Source organism: Vicugna pacos, chromosome 1 (assembly GCF_048564905.1).
Source record: "Vicugna pacos chromosome 1, VicPac4, whole genome shotgun sequence".
NCBI lineage: Eukaryota > Metazoa > Chordata > Mammalia > Artiodactyla > Camelidae > Vicugna > Vicugna pacos.
The window spans coordinates 123876372-123904159 of NC_132987.1; the positions used below are offsets into that span (position 1 = coordinate 123876372).

A 27788-nucleotide genomic window follows, 5' to 3' on the forward strand; every position below is an offset into this window, starting at 1 on the left:
TGTTCCTCTCCCACATCCTTCTGAAATTAACTTGCTTTCAGGGGGTTAGCTGTTGTCCCTTTTCTCGAACTTGGCTTTAGAATTGCGAACCAAAGGAAATGTGCAAGGGTGCTTCCCTATTGAAGACAACTGACTTCCAGTCCCTTTGTACACAAGAACAACTCATCATATTAAAATGTCTCAGAGACGTGTATTTTGGTCCAAGGTGACGGTTTGCAGAACGGTGACACTCTGGAGGGATCGTTGGCAAGATCCCAAAAGATCTCTCACTAATCCTCACATTGGGGGAGCTGGAGTATTTGTAGGGGATGTGTTCAGACTTGGAGATCCATCAGAAACCAAGGGGTCTTCAAATAGAGATGCAATCGCTGACTAACTGACACTGGTCACTTCCAAGCACTGATGCTTTACTCTTGCATGTAGATGCTGCTGTTTATACAGTGCAATGTTCATTGCAAGTGTGTTAGAATTTATATAACTTCATGCATTTTCTGAGTCAGTTAATACCCAATATTATAAGGTTTTGAAAAAAGATTTGATGGTAAAAGGAGTTGTTTTGTTTTGTTTTGTTTAACTGAAAAGATTGGATATCCTGTGTAGAATTTAGGGCTTGTGACTGGTATTGACACAGGTGGTGGTGATATTGGACTTTAGAACATCACTTTTCTACATATATTTATTAATACTCAGGGTTAGAAATACATAGCTTTATGATTACATTTTGAAGCTATTCATGAGAAAATTTCAACACATGGGTTCATTTTATTTAGAAGGAAGCTATCTTTCCCCCTGATGTTCGAGGAAGGCTGACAGCATGCTGTGTTTGTGTTTGCAAAAGTCCCATGAGGTCCTTGAAACAGTCTAGCCATTTAAGGCTGAACGCTGTGTTTCTGTTTCAACAATTTCAGTTCCTGAACCTGTAGCCATTTCATGGACCTCCAGCCATGTGTCAATGGTAAAGTCATTCCTATTTTCACAGATATCTCAGGGCTGTATTATAAAAGTAATCACTGAAGCCGATCTTGGTAGGTAAAAGTTGTATACCCCTTTGGTGAAGAAGGCTGTCCTTCGAGCAATAACAAAGAAAAATACCTGCTAATGTATTGTAACCACCCCAAGTTAAACATTAGAAAGGATACTGTAGATTCTGGGGGAGGCTCTGGTGTCTCTCAGCTCTCAGCCCTGGCGGCAAGCAAGTGGTGGGGTCCACTGTCCATGGTGCTGAATGTGTGGATTTCTGTTTCTTTGTCTCAAATTTCCTTTCCAGTGTGAGAGTGCTTTTTGGAGTTTTAAAATGAATTTAATAATTCAGACTATTAAAGAAGAGTTAAACAGGTGAGTTCTGTTGAGCCTGAATGGAAGCATGCCTTTTAAAAACTCAAGCCATGTTAATATTTCTTTCTTTCTTTCATTTTAAAGTGGTAATTGTGTTGAGTTAACACTTCCTTCGCTTTACTTAGTCTCCTTAGCCCCAGGTGGGAATTTTCTTGCTAAAGTATGGACATCGAGTAACAAACCATTGAAGAAATTAAATAAGTCCCTGTCTGCTTAACAAGCACTCTCTAAAAAAGGCATTCTTTATTATAACATATGCATATATTTGTACGCAGAGGCAATTTGCTTTTCCGTAAACAGGGTTGATTATAACATCCCTCATCCTCACCACATGGCGCTTCCCAGTCCTCCTGGAGAGGGACTGGAACTATCTGAGTATGTGGTAGGGCTGGTGGGCAGTTGCCAGGCATTCCTGCCTTGGACCAACACCTACTCTCTTGTCTATAATTTTGAGGACAAATCTTTGTAAATCACTTTAGATAAGTCCTTTATTTCTCTTGAGGTTAATTTTGTCTGTTACTTTAGAGTTGCCCCACAGGCTAGCAGTTAAAAATAATGGGTGTCACTTGTGATATAGAAATTCTTCCACATGATAGTAAATTGTGCATTAAATGAAGCTGTGGATTGTTGAGGTGTTTTTGTTAGGAGCATCTGAACTAGTTCTTTGGCCCCATCGCCTGCACACTTAACCCAGGTTATTCTTTGACATCTGTTTTGTTGAAGGAAACCCAGGGCAGCTTCCTTCTGCCTCTTCCAAGCCTCAGAAATACTCTCTGAGCTCCTACTCTTCGCCAGGTCCTGTGTAATGATTTGGGAACCCACAGGGGAATGAGACAGAGTTCTTATCATTGAAGGCCTCGCCGCTTTGGACTGAGGAAAGGATATGAAAACAGATGGTTACAGGAGGCCATGCTCAGTGCTGCAATTGGGATACACAGAAAGCTGTGTTGGTGTGTTGAGAAGATGTGATTCATTTAGGCTGAGAATCAAAGGCTTCAGGGATGAGGTGGCCTTTGGGTTGAGCCCTGGAGTTTGAGTTTTAATTGTTCGGGCACGAATGGGTAGCCACCAATTAGAAAAAGACCAGAAGGTTGGCGTCATTGGAAGACAGGGTGCATGGTGGTGCTGAGACTGGAGGTGTGGGAGGCATTGTGGAAGGGTTGGGACTCCATTGGAGGTGTGGGAGGGAGAGTTGAGGAGAGGTTATGTGGTAGGCAAAATAGTGGCTCCCCTAAAGCTATCTACATCCTAATCTGCATAACTTGTGACTATGTTATATTATATGTCAAAGAGGATTTAAGGTAACAGGTGGATTGAAGGTTGCTAGTCAGTTGACTTTAAAATAAGATTATCCTAGATTACCCAGGTGAGCCCGAAGTTATCACCACGAAGGGTCATTAAATGTGGAAGAGGGATGCAGAAGAGTCAGTGTCAGAGCAATGTGAAATGAGGAAGACTCTACCCCTCATTGCTGGCTTTGAAGATGGAAGGGGTCATGAGCCAAAGAATGCAGGCAGCCTCCAGAAGCTGGAAAAGGCAAGAAAATGGTTTCTCCTGCCAAGCCTCCAGAAAGGAACACAGCCCTGCTGGCACCTTGGTTCTAGCCAGGGAGACCTGTGTCTGACTTCTGAGCTCCAGAGCCGTAAGATAATTAATTTGTGCTGTGTTAGACACTAAATTTATGGAAAAATTTTTTTAGAGCAGCTGCAGGAAACTCGTGTGAGTTGAGACTCTGTTCTAGAAGGTTTTAGCTGGCAAAGTTTAAGGAGGAAATAACATGGTCACATTGGCTATAGATGATAAACTGATCCAGCTGCTGTGTAGGAGGGGGTTGCCCTAAGTAAGCATGCTTCTGATCCCCAGTTTCATCTCCTGGCACTATTGGCATCTGATGTTGCCTTACCTGGCCTGAGTCCCACTTGAAGTCTTCCCCTAAACAGTCTGCTCAGCCTCCACCCCTGCTAATTGCTATGTCCCACTGGTCCCCTTTTCCTCTGTGCTGCGTACTCAGGAGAGAGTGGACCAGGTATACATCTACACGTGGAATTGTGGGGTCATAGGGGAGGCCCACTTCCAATCTCAGAGCTGTTGTCAAAATATTTTCCAAAGATTTGTTTCTTCATATCCTCACTAATCCTTTGTATGTTCATATGTTTTAATTGTTTTCAGTCGAGTAGATTTGAAATATCTCACTGTTTTCATTTGTATTTCCTTGATTACTAGTGAGTTTGGGGATTTTCAAAATCGATTTATTAGATATCTGGGTTTCCTCTTCTATAAGTTGTATTCTGATATTGTTCATCTGTTTGTTGCCTGGGTTGTCCTTTTTATAGCTTTTCAGAAGTTCTTTATATATTCTGGATTCTATTTGTGTATTTTTTTATCCTTTTAAAAATACTGTTTTGATGAACAGATGTTTAATTTTAATGTAGTCAAGTTTATCAGTCTTTTCCTTATGATTTGTGGTTATTAAGTCTTATTTGAGAAACCCTTTTATTACCCCAAGGTCATAAGATACCTTCCTCTTTAAAAATATTTTGAATATTTCCTCTTCATGTTCTACTTGGAACTTATTTTTGTGTGAGGTGTGAGGTAGAGATATAATGTTAGAAGTTTTCCAAACGCATAACCAGTTCTACCAGTACCACTTACTGAGTACCATCCTTTCCCCAGTGATCTGCAATGCTACCTTTGAAACATACCAGATCTCGCAAGTGTGTGGGTCTGTTTCTAATTTCTCCATATCAATAATGATAATTTCATTTCTTCTTTCCTCGTCCTTACATCTTTTTTTTTGTCTCAGTTCTTTTGTTTGGACTCCTAGCCAAAGTTGCGTAGAAATTGCAATAACACTATCCTAATATTGTTTATTACCTTAAAGGGGATGTTTTCAAAGCCTTGAATATGAAGTTTGGTATATATATTGGTAGATACCTTTTATTAGGTTAAGGATGGTCTTATCGACTAATAGTTTGATAAAAGATTTTAAAAAATCATTAATAGATTTTAATTTTATCAGATGGTTTTCTTTACTGATTTAGATAGTTTTACATCTTTTCTTCTTTGAACTCTGAGGTGAAATATTTTAATCTTTTAATTTTAAACCATTCTTGATTTCTTGGGATAAACTGTAGTTTGTCATGACATACGACATATAAAACTTATTGTTGTATCCAATATGATTGTATTTCATTTATGATTTTGGCATATATTTTCATAAGAAGTATTGACCAATAACATTCTCTTCTTGTATTGCTCTTAATTGGATTTGGTATCAAAATGATGCTGCATCATTTCTGTAATAGTTTCTGAAAGAGAAGGATATTTGTTCCTTGTAAGTTTGGCAAAATTGCTTCTTAAATGTTATACATCTGGATTTTAGAACTTGGAGACTCTTGCAATTAGTCACTTTAAGAGGGTCACTGGTCCATTTTAATCGGCTGGGGGGAGTTGTTCTGGACATGCCTAGTTTCAGATGGGGGCAGGAAGGTGGAATCGTCCATGTTCCAGAAGTTTAGGACAACTGGATACAGGTAAATATTAGTAATATTTACCAGACTGTGGAGACTAATTGGCGTTAATGCTGCTGAGTTAGTCAAAATTCAAACTGTGTTCCTTTCTAGGTCTTGTTTATAGTTTTTGCAAGTATGTTGTCCATCAAGGAACCAATTAGAATATGAAACTAGACATCATATTGGTTTGTTTCTTGTGAACAAACCATCCTGCTTACTTTTCCAGAACCTACCTTGGGAATTGCTGCCTCTCAACCTCTCCTTATTGCAGAGGAAAAATCTCCCTTTCTCATTCCGCTGTTGATCTAAATCTTAACCATCCTTCAGGGCTGGCGCTGGACCTACCAAAGTTTCCCAGATGAATTCTGACTCATGGTGAACCCTCCCTTTGCTTTTTACAGTACTGTCCTGCCTCACAAATATAGAGGGCAGGGTTCGGTTGTGTTCATGAGTGGTCAGTTGATCAGAAGAGTATTCAGATCCAAGTGAAAGCTTCCCTCCTTTGTCTGAGCTCAGCACTGGGAAGCTTGATAGAGTGGACAGACTGTATAGGGTTGGCCCCACTGTGATCCCCAACTCCTAGTATTCATGCCTTTGTATAATTCCCGTCCCCATTGAGGTGGGAATCTAACTAATGCAATAAGACAAAAGTGAGGGGATGTCTCTTCCATGATTATGTTATATATAATTTCATCTTGTTAGAAACTAATTTAGAGACTATCTTTGCTAGCTTGAGTAAATACCAGTGTTGGGGAAGCCCACATGGCAAGGATTGCAGGTGATCTCTAGGAGCTGAGGGAAACCTCCAGAAACAGCCAGTAGGAAACAGGGGTCCTCAGTCCTACAGCAAGGATAAAACTTGTGCCAAAACCTGAGCGACCTTGGAAGCAGATTCTTCCCCAGTTGAGCCTGCAGATGAGAACACAGCCTTGCCAACATCATGATTGCAGTCTTATGAGATCCTAAGCTGAGGACCCAGTTAAGCCTGCTCAGACTCCTGACCCACAGAACTGTGAGATAATAAATGTGTATTGTTTTACGTTGCTAAGTTTATGATAGTTTGTCATTTAGCTGTAGAAGACTAGTGTACCAAATCTGTACAACCTCCCTGTTACCTTCACTAGAAGTGGGTTTAGGCTGATGAAGGGTATTTGAGTCTATTTGAGAGAATCAGTTTTTTATTTTAAAGCTTTTTTCTATTTATAAAAATAATACAAGTATTTTGTATAGAAAAATTGGAGTAGGCAGAAAATATAAAGGACAAAATAAACTTTTTTCTTTGTAGATAACATTTCTTTGTGTCATATCATGTTCTTCTACAATATGATTTTGAATGGCTGCATACTATTCCAATGGGTGTCCCTGTTTACTGAACTACTTTCCAATGACTGGATATTTATGCTGCTTTAAAATATTTACCATCATAAATAATGCTTTAATAAGTATCCTATACAAAAATCATTGTATGTATCACTGATTATTTCTGAAATATAAATTTCTAAATGCAGAATTATTATGTCAAAACTTGTAGATGTTTTTAAACTTTCTGATATGTAACCATTCAGCTTCCAGAGTTTCTTGAAAAAGTGTACAGCTTAAACATCTGTTTCTGTAACTCACCAGGTTGGGATAGGACAGAACTATTGATTTTTGAGCATTTAAGTTCCTGTTTCCTTAACTCTGTTTGCAAAGTGCTTTTAAATTATTCATTAAAGCACAGTATGGATTCTATTTATAGGCACATTTGTGTATGAGATTGCTCCCTTATGTCTGGGCAGAAAGCCTACAGATTGCTATTATCACATCCCTGTCTTTGGAAATCCTTTTCTACTCCTATCTACCCTTTCTTGGTTTTCAACCAAATACAGACACTGAGACACATAAGGTCTTGTAGCTCAGATGGTTGCTCAGATGAAATGGCTATTTTAAGTATCTTCTCATCATTCATTATCTAGTTGACATCAAAAAGATGACCAATCAGAAGAATATTAATTATTAATTCAAAAATATTTTTCCTGATTCATAAGATGAGTGCTTATTTAGAGATTTTCTAGAAGAAAGATGAGCATCAAAAGCAGAATAAAAATCTTTAATTCTGTCACCCAGAGATGACCACTATATAAACATGACTTGTTCATACTAGTTTATTCTTAATATTGATTAAATTCTGATGACTAATTTTGGGGTGAGGGGGCGATTTTTGCATTCATGTCTATGAGTGAAATTGGCCCATAATATTCTTTTCCTATAGCTGTTCTTTCTAATTTGAAGTGAATGCTTAATTTATTAATTTGCAGCTTTTCTCTTTTACTAATACATGCATTTAAAGTGATACATTTTCTTATAAATAATGCTTCAACTGCATCAAACAAAGTTTGATTTGAGGTATTTTCATTATTGTTTAATATGTGCTGAATTGTTCCTCCCTCAAATTCCTGTGTTGAAGCCCTAACCCCCCAATGTCATGGTACTTGGAGAGGGGGCCTTTGCGAAATAGGTCTAGATGAGGTCGTGAGTTTGAGGTCATTGTGATGGGATTAATGCATTATATGAAGCGACCAGAGAGCTTGCTCTATGTCTCTCTGTTTCTTGCCACGTGGAGACACAGCAAGAAGGCAGCCATCTGCAAGCCAGAAAGAGGGCCCTCACCAGAGCCTGACAACGTCGGCACCCTGGTCTCAGGCTACCCAGCATCTGGAACTGTGGGAGATAAATGTCTGTTGTTTAAGCCACCCAATCTACGCTTTTTTGTTATAGCAGCCTGAGCTGACTAAGACAATATATTTTCTAATTTCTATATGATGTTTTTCTTTGATTTCTAGGCCGTTTAGAAGAATATTTAAGAATTTCCAAACATATGCATATTTTCTTATTTTATTCTTTTCCATTACAATTGCATTGCCCAAAGATCCTGCTCTTTATGATTCTAATCCTTTGAAATTTGCTGATGTGCCTTACAGCTTGGAAGATGGTCTATAAGTTTTCTCAAATGTTCTTGTGTGCTTGAAAAGAATTAGGTTCAGTGTTCTTTATATTCTATTCAGCTAACTTGATAAGCATATTATGTACATCTTCTGTTTTCTAACTACTTTTTGTTTTGGTCTGATTGTTATATGAATTACTAAGATAATTACACAATTTCATTATGATTATGGATTTGTCTTATTTCTCCTTGTAGTTCTGTCAATTTTTATTTATATACTTTGAGACCATGTTATTAGGGGCATGCAAATTTAAAATTCTTACGTCTTCCTGATGAACTGAGACTTTAAGTATTATGAGTGGTTCTCTTTATCTCTAATAATGAATCTTTGCCTTTATGGTATAATGTGTCTGGTGCTAATGTAGCCATACCAGATTTCTTGAGGCTTATATTTCCATGATACCTTGTTTTAAATTTTACTTTCAGACTTACTGTTTCTTTTAGTTTAGCTATGTCTCTTGCAAAGATTATACAGTTAGGCTTTTTTCATCCAATCTGATCATCTTTGTCCTCTAATGGGAACAGTCAGCTCATTTACATTGAATGTAATTATTGATCTATTTGCATTTAAACCCACAATCCTATTATATCTTACTCCTGTCTCACATTTTCTGTGTTTATTTTTCTCTCTTTTCTTGTATTATTTGAAACTAGTATTATGATTTTTAAAAAATCATTGTACTTTTCCATTCTCTCTGGTACATTGGAGGTTATATTATACTTTTCTTTCTTTTTGTGGTTACTGTGTAAATTAGATAATGTGTTATTAACTTACCCAGATGATGCAGTTTTACCTTCCTCTTGGACCATACAAAGATCATATTTCTTAGAATACCTGCACTCCATTCACCCTTCCAGATTTATATGTGCTTGTAATTTTGTATTTTAATTGTATATGATTTTTTAAACTCAATGAAACAAATTAACAGTATTTAATTAACAATATTTAACATACTATCACTATTCATTTAGATTTATTCACGTATTTACCCATCCTTTGCCTTTCATCACTCTCTGACATTTCTGACCTTCATTTTGGTGTTGTTTCCCTTCTGCCCCAAGAGCCTTCTTTAGAAATTTCATTTTTTGCTGGTTTTTTTTTTCTAAAAGTACTTTAATTTCACTTTTATTATTTTTAAAATTTCTTTAATTTACTTTGAAATTTGGGGGATATAATTTACATGCCATAAAATTCACCCTTTTAAAGTTTAGATTTAGTGGTTTCTGGTATATTTACAAGGTTGTGCAACCATCATCACTGCCTAATTCCAGAGCTTTTCATCACTTCGGAAAGAAACTTCATACCCCTTAACAGTCACTCCCCACTCCTCCCTTCCCTCAGCTCTTGGCAACCATTAATCTACTTCTGTCTCTAAGGTTCTGCCTATTATACACTTTCCATAAGAGTAGAGTTATAAGTATGTAGCCTTTGGTCTCTGGCTTCTTTTACTCAGTATAATGATATCAGGGTTCATCCAGTGTCCACTGTAGCATTTATCAGTACTTTATTCCTTTTTATGGATGAAAAATACTGCATTGTATGGATATATCACATTTTGTTTATCCATTCATTCATCAGCAAGTGGATATTTGAGTTTTTTTTCATTTTTTGTCTATTATGAATAATGTATTGTCAACAGTCATGTACAAGTTTTTGTATGAATACGTGTTTTCATTTCTTTTGAGTATATACTTAGGAGTGAAGTTGATGGCTCAAATAATAACTCTATGTTTGACTTTTTGGGTAACTTCCAAACTGTTTTCCAAATATCCTGTGCCATTTTACATGACTCCCAGTGATGTATGAGGGTTCTAGTTTCTTCACATCTTTACCAACACTTGTTATTTTCACTTTTTTGATTATTGCCATCTTAGTGGGTGTGAAATACTATCTCATTGTGGTATTGATTAGTATTTCCCTAATGACTGACACTTTTGAGCACCTTTTCGTGTGCTTATTGGCCATTTGTATATCTTCTTTGGAGAAATGTCTATTCAAACCCTTTGGTTGTTTTTGAATTGGGTTGTCTTTTTATTGTTGAGTTGTAAGAGTTCTTTATATATTGTTTACTAATCCCTTATCAGATATATGTTTTGCAAATATTTCCTCTCCAACTATGAGTTGTCTTTTCATTTTCTTGATAGTATCCTTTGATGCACAAAAGGTTTTAATTTTCATGAAGTCCAATTAATCTATTTTTTTCTTTTGTCGCTTGTGTTTTAGGTATTATATTTAAGACAACATTGCCTAATTCCAGGTCACAAAGATTCACACGTGTGTTTTATTCTAAAGTTTTAGCTCTTAAATTTAGATCTGTAATACATTTTGAGTTAATTTTTATGTATGGTGTGAGGGAGAAGTTTCTGTTTCTGGCTATCCAGTTGTCCTAGCACTATTTGTTGAAAAGATTATTTCCTCAGTGAATGGTCTTTTAGCACCTTTGTTGAAAAGCAGTTGACCATAAAATAAGGGTTTATTTTTGGACTCTCAGTTTGATCCCATCTTTCTTTATATCTATCTTTATGCCAAAACTACACAGTCTTAATTATTGGAACTTTGTGCTAAGTTTTGAAATTGGGAAGTGTGAGTCCTCCAACTTTGTTGTTTTTATTTAAGGTTGTTTTGGCTATTCCCAGTCCCTTGCATTTCCATATGATTTTTTTAGGATTATCTTGTCAATTTCTGCATGAAAGGCAGCTGGAATTTTGATAGGGAATGTACTGAATGTATAGACCAATTTTGGAATATTGCCATCTTAACATTAAGTCTTCTAATCCATGAACATGGGGTGTATTAGCTGTAATAGTTTTTTTAGTGGATTTTGAAGGTTTTCTATGTATAAGACTATGTCTTCTGCATATATAGATAATTTTGCTTCTTCCTTTCTAATCTGGATGCCCTGTACTTTTATTTCTTTTGTAATTGCCCTGGTTATAACCTCTAGTATAATGTTGAATTGTTCTGGCAAAGGTGGACATCCTTGTCTTCTTCGTGATCTTAAGGAGAAAGCTTTCAGCCTTTCACCATTAAGTATGTTGTTAGCTGTGGATTTTTGTAAATGTCCTTTATTAGCTTAAGAAAGTTTCCTTCTATTTCTATTTTGTTGAATTTTTTTTGTCATGAAAGAGTGTTGTTATTGTTGTCAGATGCTCTTTCTGAATCTATTGAGATGACTGTGTAGTTTTTGTCCTTTACTAATAATGTCATGCATAATATTGATTGATGTTCATGTGCTGAACCAACCTTGCATTCCTTGGATAAATCCCAGTTGGTCATGGTGGATAATCCTTTTGATATATTGCTCGATTTAGTTTGTTAGTGTTTTATTGAGGATTTTCGCACATGCATTGTTAAGGCATATTGATCTATATGTTTTCTTTACTGTAATATTTTTTGTCAGATTTTGATATCAGGATTATATTGGCCTCATAGAATGAATTGGAAAGTGTCCTTTTCTATTTCTTGGAAGAGTCTTTGAAGGATTGGTGTTAATTCTTCTTTAAATGTTTGACGGAATTCACTAGTGAAAGCCAGTTGGTCTTGGACTTTTCCTTGTGGGAAGTTTTTTCAGTTACCAACAGAATGTCTTTACCCGTTTTAGGTCTATTCAGATTTTGTTGTTGTTCTTGAATCAGTCTTGATAGTTTCTGCCTTTCTAGGAATTTGGCCATTTCACCTAGGTTATCTAATTCGTTGGCAAACAATTGTTCATAATATTTCTTGATGATTTTTAAAATTTCTTTAAGGTTCCTAATTTTGTTTCTGATTTTAGTAATTTAAGTTTTCTCTCTTGTTCTTGGATTGTCTGGATAAAGATTTGTCTTTTTCTTTTTTTTCGTTTTTCATAGAACTAACGTCTAAGTTCATTTTTTTTGCTATTGTCTTCTATTTTTTACTTCATTATTTTTGCTCTAATACTTGCTTTTTTCTTCCTTCTGCTTGCTTTAGATTTAGTTTGTTCTTTTCTAATTTCTTAGGGTGGAAGTTTAGGGTATTGATTTGAGGCATTTATTCTTTTTTAATATTGGTGTTCACAGCTGGAATACTCTCTAATCACTTTTGCTGCCTCCCATATATTTTGGTATGTTGTATTTTCATTTTCAGCCCTCTCAGAATTTTTCTGATTTTCTTTGTGCTTTCTTCTGTGATACCTTGGTTATTTAGGAGTGTATTGTTTAATTACCACAAACTTATGAATCTCTTATGTTTATGTTGTTGACTTCTGTATTTCTTTCCCTTCCTATTAGAAAGCACACTTTGTATGATTTCAGTCTTTTAAAAGTTTGAGATTTGTTTTTTTCTAGCCTAATATCTGGTCTCTCCTGGAGAATGTTCTGTGTTTTAAAATAATGTGCTTTGACAGCTTGTCTAAGATGGTGGAGTAGGAAGACCCTGAGCTGCCTTCTCTCATGGACACACCAAAATTATAATTATTTACAGAAACTCTTTCTGAGAAAGACTGGAGTCTACTAGAACAGATTTTCTACAACTAAAGATATAGAAGAAACCACAATGAAATGGGCAAGGATGATAGAATTGCAGTATAGTCAAATCTCATACCCTGGGGTGAGTGACCCACAAATAGGCGAATAATTACAGTTTTAGAGGTTCTCCCCAAGGTGTGAGGGATCCAGGCCTCACACTGAGCTCGTCATCCTGGAGGTCCTGTACCAGGAAGGAAAACCCGCAGAGCATTTGGCTTTGGAGACTAGTGGCCTAACTTTAGGAAGAGCCAGAGGGCCATAGGAAATAGAGACTCCGCTCTCAAAGGGCACACACAATATCTCACATGCTCTGGGACTCACGGCAGAAGGAGTAATTTGAAAGGAACCTCGGTCAGACCCACTAACTGATCTTGGAGAGTCTCCCAGAGAGGCAGGAGGCAACTGGAGCTCTCCCTGGGGGCATAGACAATAGTGGCAGCTATTTTGGGGAGGTTGTTCTACCATGTGGACACTGGTGCTGGCAAGAGCCATTTTGGAACACTCTCTCTAGCTTATTAACCTCAGGAGCCAGACCTCCCCCTGACCACCAGCTTGTAGGCAGGGTCTGGCAACCAACCAGACTGTGGGGTCACCATGCCTACCAGATCACCCACAGTAGTCAGCCCACCACAACAGAAGGATCCACACAATCCACAAAAGGGGTCAACTCTAGAGCATATAGCTCTGGTGACCAGAGGGGAGTCTGCAGCTGTGACACATAGGACTTCTCCTAAAAAAGGCCACATCTCCAAGGTTGGGAAAAGTAACCAACCTACGAGACATGTAGAAATAAAAACAGCAAATTAGACAGAATGGGATAACAGAGAAACATGTTCCAAATGAAGGAACAAGATAAAACCCCAGAAGGAAATAAGTAGAGTGGAGATAGGCAATCTACCCAATAAAGAGTTCATATAATGATCATAAAGATGATCAAAGAATTTGGGAGAAGAATGGATGAACAGTTAGACGTTTTTAACAAACAGTTAGAAAATATAAAGAACAACCAAACGGAAATGAAGAATACAATAACTGAAATGAAAAATACACTAGAGGGAATCTACAGTAGATTAAATGATACAAAGGAATGGATCAGAGAGCTGGAAGACAGAGTATGGGAGATCACTGAGGCTGAACAGAAAACAGCAAAAAAGAATAAAAAGAAGTGAGAACATACTAACATTGACATTATAGGATTCCCAGAAAGGGAAGAGTAAGAGAAGGGAACAGAGAATGTATTTGAAGACAAAATAGCTGAACATTTCCCTGACCTGGGAAGGGAAACAGACATCCAGGCCCAGGAAACACAGAGAATCCCAAGGAGGATCAACCAAAGAGGATCACAGCAAGACACATTGTCATTAAACTGGCAAAAGTTAAAGGTAAAGAGAATATAAAAAGAAGCCAGGGGAAGCAACAAGTTACTTCCAGGGGAACTCCCATAAGACTACCAGCTGACTTTTCAGCAGAAACTGCAGGCCAGAAGGGAGTGGCACAATATATTTAAAGTGATGAAAGGGAAAAACCTGCAATGAAGAATACTCTCCTTGATAAGGCTTTCATTCATTTTGATGGAGAGATCAAAAGTTTACAGAAAAGCAAAAACAAAGAGCTCATCACCAACTAACCAACTTTATAAGGAATATTAAAATGATTTCTCTAAGTGGAAAAGAAAAGTTCACAGCTAGAAACTTGAAAATTACAAAAGGAAAAATCTCATTCGTAAAGGCATATATGCAGTATAGGTAGTAAATCAACCAAAGCTAGCAGGATAAAAGACAAAATTAGTAAAATCATCTATATGCACAATAAGTAGTTAAGCGCTAAGGGATACAGAAAACAAAAAGATGTAAAATACGATGTCAAAACCAGCAGTGTGGGAAGAAGGAAGTAAAAATGCAAGGTTGTTAAAATGTGTTTGAACTAAAGAGATTAGCAGGTTAAAGTAATCATTCATATATGTGTGTGTGTGTGTATAAACCTCCTGGTAACCACAAGCCAAATATGTATACTAGATACATACTTACAAAAGAGAAAGGAATCCGAATACAACACTGAAGATAGTCACCAAATCACAAGGGAGGAGAGCAGAAGAAGAAGAAAGGAAGAAAAGGAACTCAAAAACAGCCTCAAAACAATTAACAAAATGGCAATAAGTACCTACCTATCAATAATTACTTTAAATCTAAATGGACCAAATGCTCCAATCAAAAGACTTAGTGTGGCAGAATGGGTACAAAAGCAAGACCCATCTATATGCTGCAAACAGGAATTCATTTCAGACCAAAATACACCCACAGACTGAAAATGAGGGGATGGGAAAAGCTATTCTGTGGAAATGGAAATTAAAAGAAAGTCAGGGTAGCAATACTTACACCAGACAAAATAGACTTTAAAGCGAAGACTGTAAGAAGAGACAAAGAAGGACATTACATAATGATCAAGGGATCAAACCAAGGAGAAAGTATAACAATTGTAAATATATATGCACCCAACATAGGAGTATTAAATACATAAAGCACATATTGACAGACATAAAGGGAGAAATTGACACTAACAAAATGATAGTAGGGAACTTTAACACCCTACTTATGTCAATGGACAGATCATCCAGATAGAATATCAATAAGGACACACAGGCCTTAAATGACATTAGACCAAATGAAATTAATATATATATATTAATGTTCCATATATATATATGGAACATTCCATCCCAAAGTAGCCAAATACATAATCTTTTCAAGTGTGCATGGAACATTCTCCAGGATAGATCACATGCTGGGCCATAAAACAAGTCTTGGTAAGCTTAAGAAAATTGAAATTACATCAAGCATCTTTTCCCATCACAATGCTATGAGAATAGAAATCAACTATAAGAAAAAAACTGCAAAAAACACAAACACACATGGAGGCTAAACAATATGGTAATTGACACCCAATGGATTACTTAAGAAGTCAGAGAAGATGTCAGAAAATACCTGGAGACAAATGAAAATGAAAACACAATGATCCAAGAGCTATGGGACACAGCAAAAGCTGTTCTAAGAGGAAAGTATATAGTGGTACAAGCCTATATCAGGAAACAAGAAAACTCTCAAAGCAACAACCTAAAGGAACTAGAAAAAGAATGAACAAAATCCAGAGTTATTAGAAGGAAAGAAATCATAAAGATCAGAGCAGAAATGTATGAGACAGAGACTAGCAAAACAATAGAAAAGATCAATGAAATAACTGGTAGTTGGAAAAGATAAAGAAAATTGATAAACCTTTAGTCAGACTTATCAAGAAAAAAAGAGAGTCCAAATTGATAAAATCAGAAATGAAAAAGGAGAAGTTGCAACTGACACCACAGAAATACAAAGGATCATAAGGGATTATTACAAACAACTATATGCCAATCAGTTGGACAATGCAGAAGAAATGGAAAAATCCCTCGAAATGTACAACCTCCCAAGATTGAACCAGGAAGAAATAGAAAATATAACAGATCTATTGCCAGTAATGAAATTGAATCAGTAATTAGGAAAACTTTCAACAAACGAAAGTCCAGGACCAGATGGCCTCACATGTGAATTCTACCAAATATCTAGTGAAGAGTTAGCACCTGTCATTCTAAAACTATTCCACAAAGTTGCAGAGGAAGGAGTATTTCCAAACTCATTCAATGAAGTCAGCATCACCCTGATACCAAAATCAGACAAAGATATCACAAGAAAATTATAGTCCAATATCACTTATGAACATAGATGCAAAAATACTTGTCATACAATATTAGCAAATCCACCAAAACATTAAAAGGATGATACACCATGATCAAGTAGGATTTATCCCATGGATGCAAGGATGGTTCAACATTTGCAAATCAGTCAGTGTGATATACCACATTAACAAATTGAAAATAAAAATTGTATGACCATCTCAATAAATGCAGAAAAAGCATTTTAATAAAATTCAACATCCATTTATGATAAAAGCTCTCTACAAAGTAGGGATAGTGGGTGGGAACGTACTTCAGCATAATAAAGATCATATATGGCAAGCCCACCGCTAACATAATACTCATCAGTGAAAAGCTGAAAGCATTTTCTCTAATATCAGGAACAAGACAAGGATGCCCACTCTTGCCAGTTTTATTCAACACAGTATTGGAAGTTACAGGCTCAACAATTAGATAAGAAAAAGAAATAAAAGGAATCTAAATTGGAAGGGAAGAAGCAAAACTGTCACTTTTGCAGATGACATAATAGTATATGTAGGAAATCCTAAAGTTGTCACCAAAAAAGTGCTAGAGCTAATCACTACTAGAGCTGAATTTGATGAAGTTCCAGTATGTAAAATTAACACACAAAAATATGTTGCATTTCTGTACACTCACAATAAACTACCAGAAAGAAATTAAGGGAACAGTCCCATTTGCAATCTCATCAAAAATAATAAAACAACTAGGAATAAATTTAACTATGGAGGTAAAAATCTGTACTCAGAAAACTATAAGACACCGATGAAAGACATTGAAGATGACAGAAACAGATAGGTATACCACGTTCATGAGTTGGAAGAATTAATCTTGTTAAAATGCCCATACTACCTAACACAGTCTACCGATTCAGTGGAATCTGTATCAAAATACTCATGGCAGTGTTCACAGAGGTAGAACAAATAAATCTAAAATTTGTAAGGAAACAAGACAGACCCTAAATAGCCAAAACAATCTTGAGAAAGAACAGAGCTGAAAGTGTCATGCTCCCTGACTTCAGACTATACTACAAAGGTACGGTAATAAAAATAATATAGAACTGGCACAAAAACAGACACATGGATCAGTGTAAGAGGTTAGAAAGCCCAGAAATAAATGCACACACTTTTAGTCAATTAATACATGACAATGGAGGCAAGAATATATAATGGAGAAAAGATACAGTCTCTTTAAAAAGTCATGTTGGGAAAACTGGACAGCTACATATAGAAGAATGAAATTAGAACATTACCTCACATCATAAACAAAAATAAATTCAAAATGGGTTAAAGACCTAAAATAAAGACCCCAAACTATAAAGCTCCTCAAAGAATACACAGGCAGAACATTCTTTGACATAAAATATTGCAATATATATATATATATTTGAATCTGTCTCCTAAAGCAAAGGAAACAAAAGCAAAATAAATAAAAGGGGATTAACAGGTACAAATTTCATATAAAATGAATAAGTAAGCTACAAGGCTATATTGTATAACAATATTTTACAATAACTAAGTGGAGTATTATGTATCTCGGTTTTGTATACCTAAAACTAACATAATATTTTAAATCAACTAAAATTAAAATAGAGGAAGATAGACTCCTATTCCCCTAAATTATAATGTTAGTAGTTGAGCCTTTGGGAGGTGCTTAGGTCATGGTGTCGGAACCTTCACAAAGGGACTCTCTGCCTTAGAGGTTCCAGAGAGGTCCCTGGGCTATTCCATCACGGAGCACACTGCAAGAAGGCACTGGCTGTGAATGTGGAAGGGCCCTCACCAGAAGGCAACCATGCTGGCACCTTGATCTTGGACTTTTCAGCCTCTGGAAATGTAAGCAATACATTTCTGTTGTTTCTAACTAACAAATAAAATAAAAAATAATGTTTTGTGTTTTTTGAATGGATAGTTCTATAGATACATGTTAGGTGTAATGTTTCATAGTTGTTAAAATCTTCTATTTCCTTGCTGGTCTTGTCTTGTTTTTCATTTTGTATCGAAAATGGAATATTGACGTCTCCAACTCTTATTGTTGAATTGTCTAATTGTCCATTCATTTCTCTTAATGTCGTTTTATGCATTCTGGGGCTCTGTTATTAGGTACATACGTGTATAATTGTTCTATCTTCTTGTTGATTTGACTCTTATCATTGTAAAGTGTTCTTTCTTTGTCTCTAGTAACAATTTTTGTCTCAGAGACCATTTGGTCTGATATTAGTATAGGCACTCCAGCTCTTGTTTAGTTACTGTTACAAGCTATATATTTAGTCATCCTTTCACTTTCATTCTGTTTGTCCCTTTGAATTTAAGAATGTCTCTTGTATACTGCATATATTTGGGTCACACTGAAAAAAAAATCCATTAACACAATTTCTGCCTTTAAATTGCAAAGTATAATGCATTTACATTTGGTGCAATTTTGATAAGGTGGGATTTATTCTTGTCATTTGCTATTTTTTTTTTACGTCATGTCTTTTTTGTTTTCTGTTCTCTGTTACTACCTTCTTTTGTGTTAAATAGATATTTTCTAGTGTTCTCTTTTCATTCCCTTGTCATTTCTTTTACCATTTTTTTGTTAGTCGTATTCTTAGGGGTTGCCTGGAGTTTCTCACTATTAACAATTTATAACAATTTACTTTGGATTAATACCACTTTAATTTCAATAGTATGTAAAAACTTTGCTTCTGTACATCTCTATTCCCCCTCTCCCTGTACTGTTACTGCTCTACAAAGTACATCTTTATACATTCTGTGCATGTCAACACAAATTTATTATTATTGCCTTTTGCAGGTATCTTTATTTCATATAGGAGAAAAAAGTTGCAAACATTGCATTTATATTGTCTTTTATACTTACTTCTGAAGTTACCTTTACTGGTGTTTATTTTCACCAGATTTGAAGTACTATCTAGTGTCATTTTATTTTAGCCTGAAGAGCTCCTTTTAGTATTTTTTAGGGCAAGTTTTCTAGTGAAATATTCTGTCAATTTTGTTATCTGAGAATATCTTAATTTTTCTTTGCTGTTGAAGGATAATTTTGCTGAATATAGAATTCTTGTTTGACAGTTTTTTCTTTTATAACTTTGAATATGTCAGCCCACAACCTTCTAGCCTGTATGGGTTCTGATGAGAAATAGGCTGTTGCTTTAATTGAGGATCCCTTTTGCATGGTGAGTTGCTTTTCTTGCTGCTTTGAAGGTTCTCTTTGTCTTTGTCTTCTGATAGTTTGGGTGTGATGTGTATATGTGTAGATATCTTGGAGTTATCCTTAGAGTTTATTGATCTTCTTGGATTTGTAGTTTCTTTTTAAATCAAATAGCTATTATCTATTCAGATACTCACTTTACCCCTTTCTGTCTCTTCTCTCCTTCTGAGAAGTTTTTTATGCATATGTTGGCATGATTGATGGTGTCCCTGATGCTCTGTTCTTTTTAAATTTTTTTGTGAGGAAGACATTGTTCAAGGGGATTACTACAATGGGGTTTTGTATTAGGGGAGAGGGATTGGGCACAACTCCTCTGTTCATTTTTATTCTTATATTTTGCTTTCTGTTCATTAGATTGGAAAATTTCAGTTGACCTAGCTTCAAGTTTGCCAGTTCTTTTCTTGCTGCTCAAATATGCTGTTGAATCCCTCTAATAAATATGTCATTTCAGTAGTTGTACTTTTCAGCTCCAGAATTTTTATTTGGTTCCTTTTTAAAAAAAAGTTTCTGTCTCTTTAGTAATAGTCTCTATTTGGTCAGACATCATTGTCACCTTTAATCCTTTTGACCTGGTTTTCTTTAGTTCTTTAACATATTTAAAATAGGTTATATGTGTAGTCTTTGGCTCGTAAGTCCAACAATAGGGCTTCCTCAGGGGTAATTTCTGTTGATTGCTTTTTTTCCCTGTATATTGACCATATTCTCTTAGAGGGTTTTTTTTTTTGGTATTGTTTATAATGATTTGTTGAAAACCAACATTTAAATAATATATATGTCAACTCTGAAAATCTATAAGTCTGGAGTATTTGTTGTTGCTGCTGCTTGTTGTAGTAGTTTTTATTTGTTCGTTCAGTGACTTCCTGCACTAACTCTGTAAAATCTGTGTTCTTTGTCATGTATTTCCACTGATGTCTTGGTTTGGTTAGTTTACTGGTCAGCCAATAATTGGACAGAGACTTCCTTAAACACTAGGAGTTAATAAGTCTCCTAATCTTTCTCGAGGGGCTCTGTGTGTGTACTGGGGGCATGCTTCAACATTTAATCAGGCAGTTTACATCTCTGTCTCAGTCTTCACATCCTGCTTGTTCAGAGCCTCAAAGTCAGCCCAGTGTGAGCACTTACAGCTATCTCAGTCTTTCCTGGGCAATCACACAATCATGGGTATGTGCACAGCTCTCTGTATGGGATGTGGCTTTCTAGATTTCTAGGAATATATTGGAGCTTTTCAAATCACCTATAGGCGGCTCATTCTCCAGCTTTTCCTTTTAAGTTTTTGGGTTAAGGTATTTGCCCCAATGGTTATACACTGTCTCAGGTAGTTACAAAATTAAACAATTGCCTCTAATTGTTTTGATGTATACCTCTAAGGAAAATGCTTTTCTCATTGGGCAAGCTCTGACTCAGGTCAAAGACAGCCTTGCCAGTGGAGCCCATTAACTGTGTCAAATAATGATGGTTCTCTGGGAATAGGACTTTGAAGGAGTTCCAGCTCTGTTCTGTCCACTTCTGTGGCTGCCAGGTTGCTGGTTTTCACTATGATTTCACTATCTTTATTGTTTTTTTTTTGAAATATGTTTGATTTACAATGTTTCAGGTGTACAGCAAAGTGACTTGGTGATATATGTATACACATATGTACACATATTTATATATTCTATTTCAGATTCTTTTTCATTATAAGTTATTACAAGACATTGAATATAGTTCCCTGTGCTATATAGTAAGGCCTTGTTGTTTATGTATTTTATATATAGTAGTGTGTGTCTGTAAATCCCAAATTGCCAATTTGTTCCTTCTTCTCTTTCCACTTTGGTACCCATATGTTTGTTTTCTATGTCTATGAGTCTACTTTTGTTTGTAAATAAGTTCATTTGTATCATTTTTTTAGATTCCACATATAAGTGATATATGATTTTTATCTTTGTCTGACTTCACTTGTATGATAAACTCTAGGTCCATCCATGTTGTTGCAAATGGCATTATTTCATTCTTTTTTATGGCCGAGTAATATTCCACTGTATATCACCTTTATTCTTAAAAGAATTTTTTTCCTGTATGTTGAATTTTATGTTGACATTACTTTCTTTCAGCACACTAAAGATATCCTTCCACTGTATCTGGCTTTTTTTTTCCTGTTCAGGAGTCAGTAGTCAACATAATTGCTATTTCTCTGGAGGTGATCTCCTATTGCTTTTAAAGTGTTTTCTCATTGACCTTAGGTTTGTATAGTTTGACTAATTCCATGCATCTGCACACAAGTATGTTGACTTCTTGTATCTATGGCATGATGTCTTTCACAAGTCTCAAAAATTCACTCCCTTTATCTTCCGGTTTTGCTTTTGCCTCATTTTCTGTCTTCTGTCCTTCTAGGACTCTAATGAGATGTGTGTTTCTTACCATGTGTCCTTGTGCCCTGTCTTTTGTATTTCCCAGGTGTTGGTCTCTCCCTGCTTTAGTTGGAACATTTTCTTCTGACCCAGTTTTCAGTTGCCAGTTGTCTCTTCAGTAGTACCTAACCTGCTTTAAAACTGATTCATGATTTTTAAAATTTTCAGTTTTAAATTAAAAAAAATTTTAAATTAAGTTACTTTTCATAGCTCCTAATCTCTCATTTGTGTTTTTGACCATAGCAAGTGTAGTGGTTTTTGTTTTTTCTAGTTTTTTTTTTATTGTAGTGAAATATACATAACATACAATTTAACACCTTAACCATTTAAAATGTACCATTTAGTGATAATAAATTCATAACATTGTGGACAAATCACCACCATCCATCTGCATAGTTCTTTTCATCTCATGAAATGGAAAGTCTGTGCCTAATTAACAATAATTCCTCACTTCTACTTTTCTCGGTCCCTACAGCCACCTTTGATTGATTCTACATTCTCTCTGTGATTTCTGAGATACTCTGTGTACCTCATTTAAGTGGAATCATATAGTATTTATCTTTCTGTGACTGGCTTGTTTCATTTACTTAGCATAATGTCCTCAAGGTTCATCCACGTAGCACATTAGAAATTCCTTCCTCTTTTTAAGCTGAATACTATTCCATTGTATGTATATACCACAATTTGCTTATCCATTTAGTTTGTCAGTCGACACTGGGATTGCTTCCACATTTTAGCCATTGTGAAAAATACGGCTATGAATATGGGTGTACAAATATCTCTTTGAGATCCTATTTTCAGCTCTTTTGGGTATATTTCTAAAAGTGGAATTGCTGGATCATATGGCACTTTTAGATTTAATTTTTTGAGAAACTGAGACACTCCTTCCCACAGAATATAGTGTTTTTTTCTTACAGTAAAACATATATAATATAAGATTTACCATTTTAAGTATACAGTTCTGAGGTATTAAGTATATTCACATTGTTGTGCAACCATCACCACCATTCAACTCCGGAACTTTTTTCATCTTGCAAAATTAAAACTCCATCCCCATTACACAATAATCCCATCTCCCAGTCCCAGTCCCCAGTAGAACTACCCTTCTACTTTCTGTCTCTATGAATTTGACTTCTCTGTGTTCCTCACAGAAGTGGAATCATACAGTTTTGTCCTTTTGTGACTGGCTTCTTTCACTTAGCATAGCATCTTCAAGGTTCATACTTGTAGCATGTATCAGGATTTCCTTCCTTTTTAAACTTGAATAATATCCACTCGTGGAAAACCCAGTTTATTTATCCATTCATCTGTCAGTGGACGCTTCTGTTGCTTCTGTCTTTTGGTTATAATGGGTATGCTGTTAAACATAGTTGTAAGATATCTGTTTGAGTCCCTGCTTTCAATTCTTTGGGGCATATTTTCAGAAATGGAGTTGCTGGATCATATGATAATTAAATGTTTAACTTTTTAAGAACCACCATACTGTTTTCCACCACAGCTGCACCATTTTACATTCTCACCAGCAATGTATGGGATTCCAGTTTCTTCACATCCTCACCAACACTTGTTATTTTCTGCCTCTTTGCTGTGTCCTAGTAGTATGAAATGATACTTCACTGTGGCTTTGATTAGCATCTCCCTTATGGTGAGTAATGCTGCACATTATTTTATGTACTTATTGGTCATTGGTGTATCTTCTTTAGAGACATGTCTATTCAAGTCTTTTGCCTATTTTTTTAGCGTGGTTGTTTGTTTCTGTGTATTGCAAGTGTAGTTTTTGATAGTCCATGTTGGATATTTCTGACTTCTCATTCATGTCTTTGTGGCTCTGTTCTTGTTTTCTGTGACTTCTGCTGTTTCTTGCTGACGGCGTCTGATTTCTTTGTGCGCTAGACGTTGTATTTGCAGAGTTATTCTGAGGACTCATCCGAGACCTAGGAGGATTTGTCTCTCTTTTGGACAGGCTTTAATTTGTCATCTCTAGGGTTCTTTATTCGTAAAGAAGCCACCTTAACCCCAGTGGAGGCCTGAGCCCAGGCAGGTGAGCAAAACAAGCTGCAAGATGTGGTTGGGCTGGCTTGCTTGGCTGGACTTCTCCACTTTCAGGGTTTATCTCTTTGTGCTTTCAACACAAGTTGGAGGCTGGTTTCTCAGAGTCTGATTCACTGTTTTCCTTTGTGCCTCTAGCCCCCAGTTTCTGGATTATTTTGGGTAACCTCAGCATCTGTAAAAACGCCCAGCTGTCAGGACCTTACACAGGAGATTTCCTTCTCCTTCACACAGCGGGACAAGGAGGAGCCCCCCAGGGTCAGGCCGAGGAGGCCGAGGATGCTCAGTGAGCAACTTTCCTCTGCCTGTGATTTGGGCCTAGCTCTTGGCCGCTCTGGTCCTGCCATCTGCTAGGGTGGTAAACTTGTCTAGGGCCTGAACTGCCTTTTTGTCCAGCTGGCAGGTGGGGAGTACAGTGTGGAGGAGGCACACACGCTTCTCACTCATGTTGGCCTGGACATGACATGTACAACTGTGTACGTTCCGCTGGGAGATGTGGTCACATGGCCCTGCCTAGTTCAAGTGCAAGATGGGCAAAGTATAGTACGTAGCTGGCAGCTGCCAGTCTGTTTGGTGGACGGGCACCTCTCCCTCAGTCCTTCCTCTTGACCCTGAAATACCTGTGCACATTCTTCTTGCACAGCTATCTTACACTCGTCCTCCCTAGGGAGACAATCACATCTAGATATGACTTTTGAGGTTTGGTGACTGAACTAACACACAGGTTATCTGCTGCTGCTCACACTGTACGATAGTGGAGCCCCGCCATTGACAGTTGCAATGAAAAAAACCCTTCCATTTGAAAGAGGAGGGGTGGAAGATGAACATCAGCCTTGTGCTTGCTAAGCATTCGCTCTACCGCCTGAGCTATATCCTCTTCCATGAATGAGCACCTTAACAAAGCTTATCTATAGGCGGTGGTGGGGGAGGGGTCTGGGGCGAGGCCAGTGCAGGGACTAGTAAGGAAGCAGCCCTCACTCGTGTTAGCCCGAGACGGCCATGGCTGGTGTTCTGTGGCTTAGTCGAGGTTATATTCTGTTTGTGCTCTGATGATGATGATGACGTGGTCTTGCTCGCTCCATCCTGGCTCTACTGTGGCCCAGTCTGATTCTCTCACCTCTGCCCAGGGAAGAACTCCTGGCTCTTGTCTCCCGGACTCCTCGCCCCGACCCTGGGCGCCTTCTCCTTGTGCTTTGTCCTCCGTGCACGCTGCTGCCTGGGACCTTGGGGAGAGCATCTTCCTTGAAGTGTGGGGCCTGCACAGATCCCATAACTTGCTTCCAGCTTGTGGAATTTGGAGGCCTGGCAGTGTTGACAGTCACTGACTTATTTTAGGCTCAGGTTTCTTTGGCAGTAGAATTCTCCCCAAATTCTAGTAGCTTCTGATCTGTTTGCTTTCAGTGTTTCATGTGCCAGTTGTTACACCCCAAGTTCTTTCCTGAACATGAACCTCTGGCCTGCTTCAGTGTGTTTGCTTTTTTGTGACTGCCTCTCTCTTTGTACTGAGGGTATCTTGAAGGCATGGCTCTGGGTGGGAGAGAAAGCCTGTAAACTAGTCTGTGTGCACAGCTGAACCCTCTAATCAAGGAGTCTTCTCAGGCCTTTGCTTCTCAGAACAGTTTCAGCCTTCCATCTTACTCTCGGGGTGCAGAAGAGGAAGGCTAGGTGAGCCCCGTGTTTCTGGCCTGTCTCTTGATGCTTTCCTGCCTCTCAAGGTGGCCTGTTTTTACCTAAGCCCTTCTCTTGCTGTGATGGCTGTTTAGGCAAAGTGAGTACCAGTCACCCGGGCTGCTGGCACGTCTTGTCCTCCTCTCCCCGAGCTGGGGGCTGGGCCTGAGTGTGGGGTGCCTTCAGATGATCCCTGGACTGCTTCCCGACCGCTTCGCCATGCGGACGGTAGGGCTTCCTCGTTACCAGCTGCCTGACAACAGTTTTTATTATGTCATCACCCCTCTTCAAAGAGTCCATTCGTGTCTTAATTCATCCCTGTTGAAATATGCATTTAATGATAGAGAATTTAGAAGAGGAAAATTTCTGACCTAAACTCTTTCTTTGGGGACTATTTGAAGCATTTTCTATTTCTCTGTTTCTCCACCGCTTGGATGTGAAGCCCTACGTCGGTGGCCACTTTTCTAGGCAGACGTTACAAGGGTGTGGTGTTGCTGGGCCCTCATTCTTGTTGGCGGCTCTGCTCACGCTGGAAACATCAAGCTACTCCCTTCCTTCCTTCCTTCCTCCCGTCCTTTCTCTCTCTCTTCCTTTCTTTCTTTTCTTTCTCCCTTTCTCTCTCTATTCCTTCTTTCCTTCCTTCCTTCCTTCCTTCCTTCCTTTCTTTCTTTCTTTCTTTCTTTCTTTCTTTCTTTCTTTCTTTCTTTCTTTCTTTCTTTCTTTCCTTCCTTCTTTCCTTCCTTCCTTCTGTCTTTCTCCTGTTTATTTCTGGGGGGAGGAAATTAGGTATGTATGTTTGTTTGTTTGTTTGTTTACTGGAGGTACTGGGGATTGAACCCAGGACCTTGTGCCTGCTCAGCACATGCTCTACCACTGAGCTATCCCCTCCCCCACTTTTAAAAAAGCGTTTTCTGATTTCCTATAAGAAGAAAAATTAGACACTTCTGTTTTGGGGACTAAATTGGGGTATAAATGAGAGAAACTCAGTGCAGAAAGCCACTATGAACCCACATTGCAGTGATGTAGAACCCACGGGCACTCCTCTTTGGCCTGTGGTAGCTGAAGCCTGGGGCCCTCCCCTTGCTCTGAGTCGGCTTCTGCTTTGAAGCCAGGGGGATGTGGGTACCTGGCCTGTATTCTCGTGGGGAATTCTCTTGTGGAAGTGAAATGAGATGGTTGGCATGCAAACATGTTCCTTAGTAAAGCTCTCTGGGTGGCAAAGGCATTATTATTTCATCCTGAAGTGCTTTGGGGGATAAATAATTTACTGGCACACTAGGTTCTTCCTCTAAGTCCGAGCGTTCCTACTGTAATGCACCCAAGCCAACCGTGGAAGCTTAGAGCATCGCAGCGCGAGGAGGGCCCAGCGAGCACGTCCCTCTGACTTTCACTGAGTTGGGTGCTTTTCTAGAGAGTCCTGAGCTCTATTCATAATTGTCCTTAAGCAAATAAGGAACAGACCAGAGTGGTGACGCTTCATTCCAAGTGCAGTTTACAGTTATCTGTTGTGCGACACAGTTAGTAATCGGAGTAATAGTTAGTGTCCCAGACCGAAGGTTTGAGTTTTCATGGAATTTTAAGCAGATGAGATTTTGTAATAGAACCATATTTCTTACTGAGGTCTTCCATAACCCTTTATGATTAAACTGTTGCTCAATTTCCGAGACTTGATTAGTTACCTCATTAATTAAACAGACAGTAATGAAGTAGATTGTTTTGCTTACTGAGAACTGTTAATCTTGAGGTAGCGGTACTGCTCTAGGTCCACGTAGGAAGCTGGAAGTTTCCATTTAATGGTTTTTTCAAATTCATGTATTGTCCATGTGCTTAGCATAGAGATGGATACTGACAGAGGTGTAGTAGTTATTTTACTACTCAGATGACAGGTGGACTGCTGGTCCCCACAAGGGACTGTGACCCTGGCTTCTGCCACCTCAATTCCCTGCTTTCTGCAGCTCCGGAAGCTGGGCTCCAGCTCCTGGGGACACAGCACCCCTGTCCCCAGCACACTGGCTCCAAGGGGCTTCTTGCTCTTGGATACACCTCGCATGGTGCCTGTCATTTCTTTCTCTTTCTCTTGCTCTGGACATCTGCATCCTCTGGCACAACTTTTCCTGGCCCTAGAGGCAAGCCCTGGAGGCACAGCCCAGCACTCTGCAGCCCAAGAGCCTCTCCCATCCGGAGAACAGAAGGTGGTGGCGGGGAGGCCCTGTGCTCTGCTGGACTTGCTGAGGATAGCCTGGCTGTCAGGCCTGCCTTCCTTCACACCCAGAAGTGCATGCCTGGAGCAGGAGGCGTGGGGTCAGCTCAGTGAGCACGCAACAGGCTGTGTCAGAGTCCCTGTGCTTCATCTCCGCTGAGGTCGCGGTCCCCGGCAGGGCTGTCTGCCCGCTGTCAGCTCTTGTTCAGGTGGGTGAAACCCT

At 38.0% G+C, this 27788-nt stretch overlaps 1 protein-coding gene across 3 annotated transcripts in view; it reads left to right on the forward strand.

Moving 5' to 3' along the window:
• Positions 1-27788, forward strand: part of PCBP3 (poly(rC) binding protein 3) — a 193883-nt gene that overhangs the window by 4297 nt on the left and 161798 nt on the right. For 2 of the 3 annotated variants that reach the window (XM_072970461.1, XM_072970477.1), the window contains exon 1: positions 17773-17889. The exons of the other annotated variant lie outside the window; for it this stretch is intronic. The gene's annotated coding sequence lies outside the window, so the exon portion shown is untranslated. Of the gene's footprint in view, positions 1-17772; positions 17890-27788 lie in introns of those variants that run through there. 3 annotated transcript variants of the gene reach the window in all.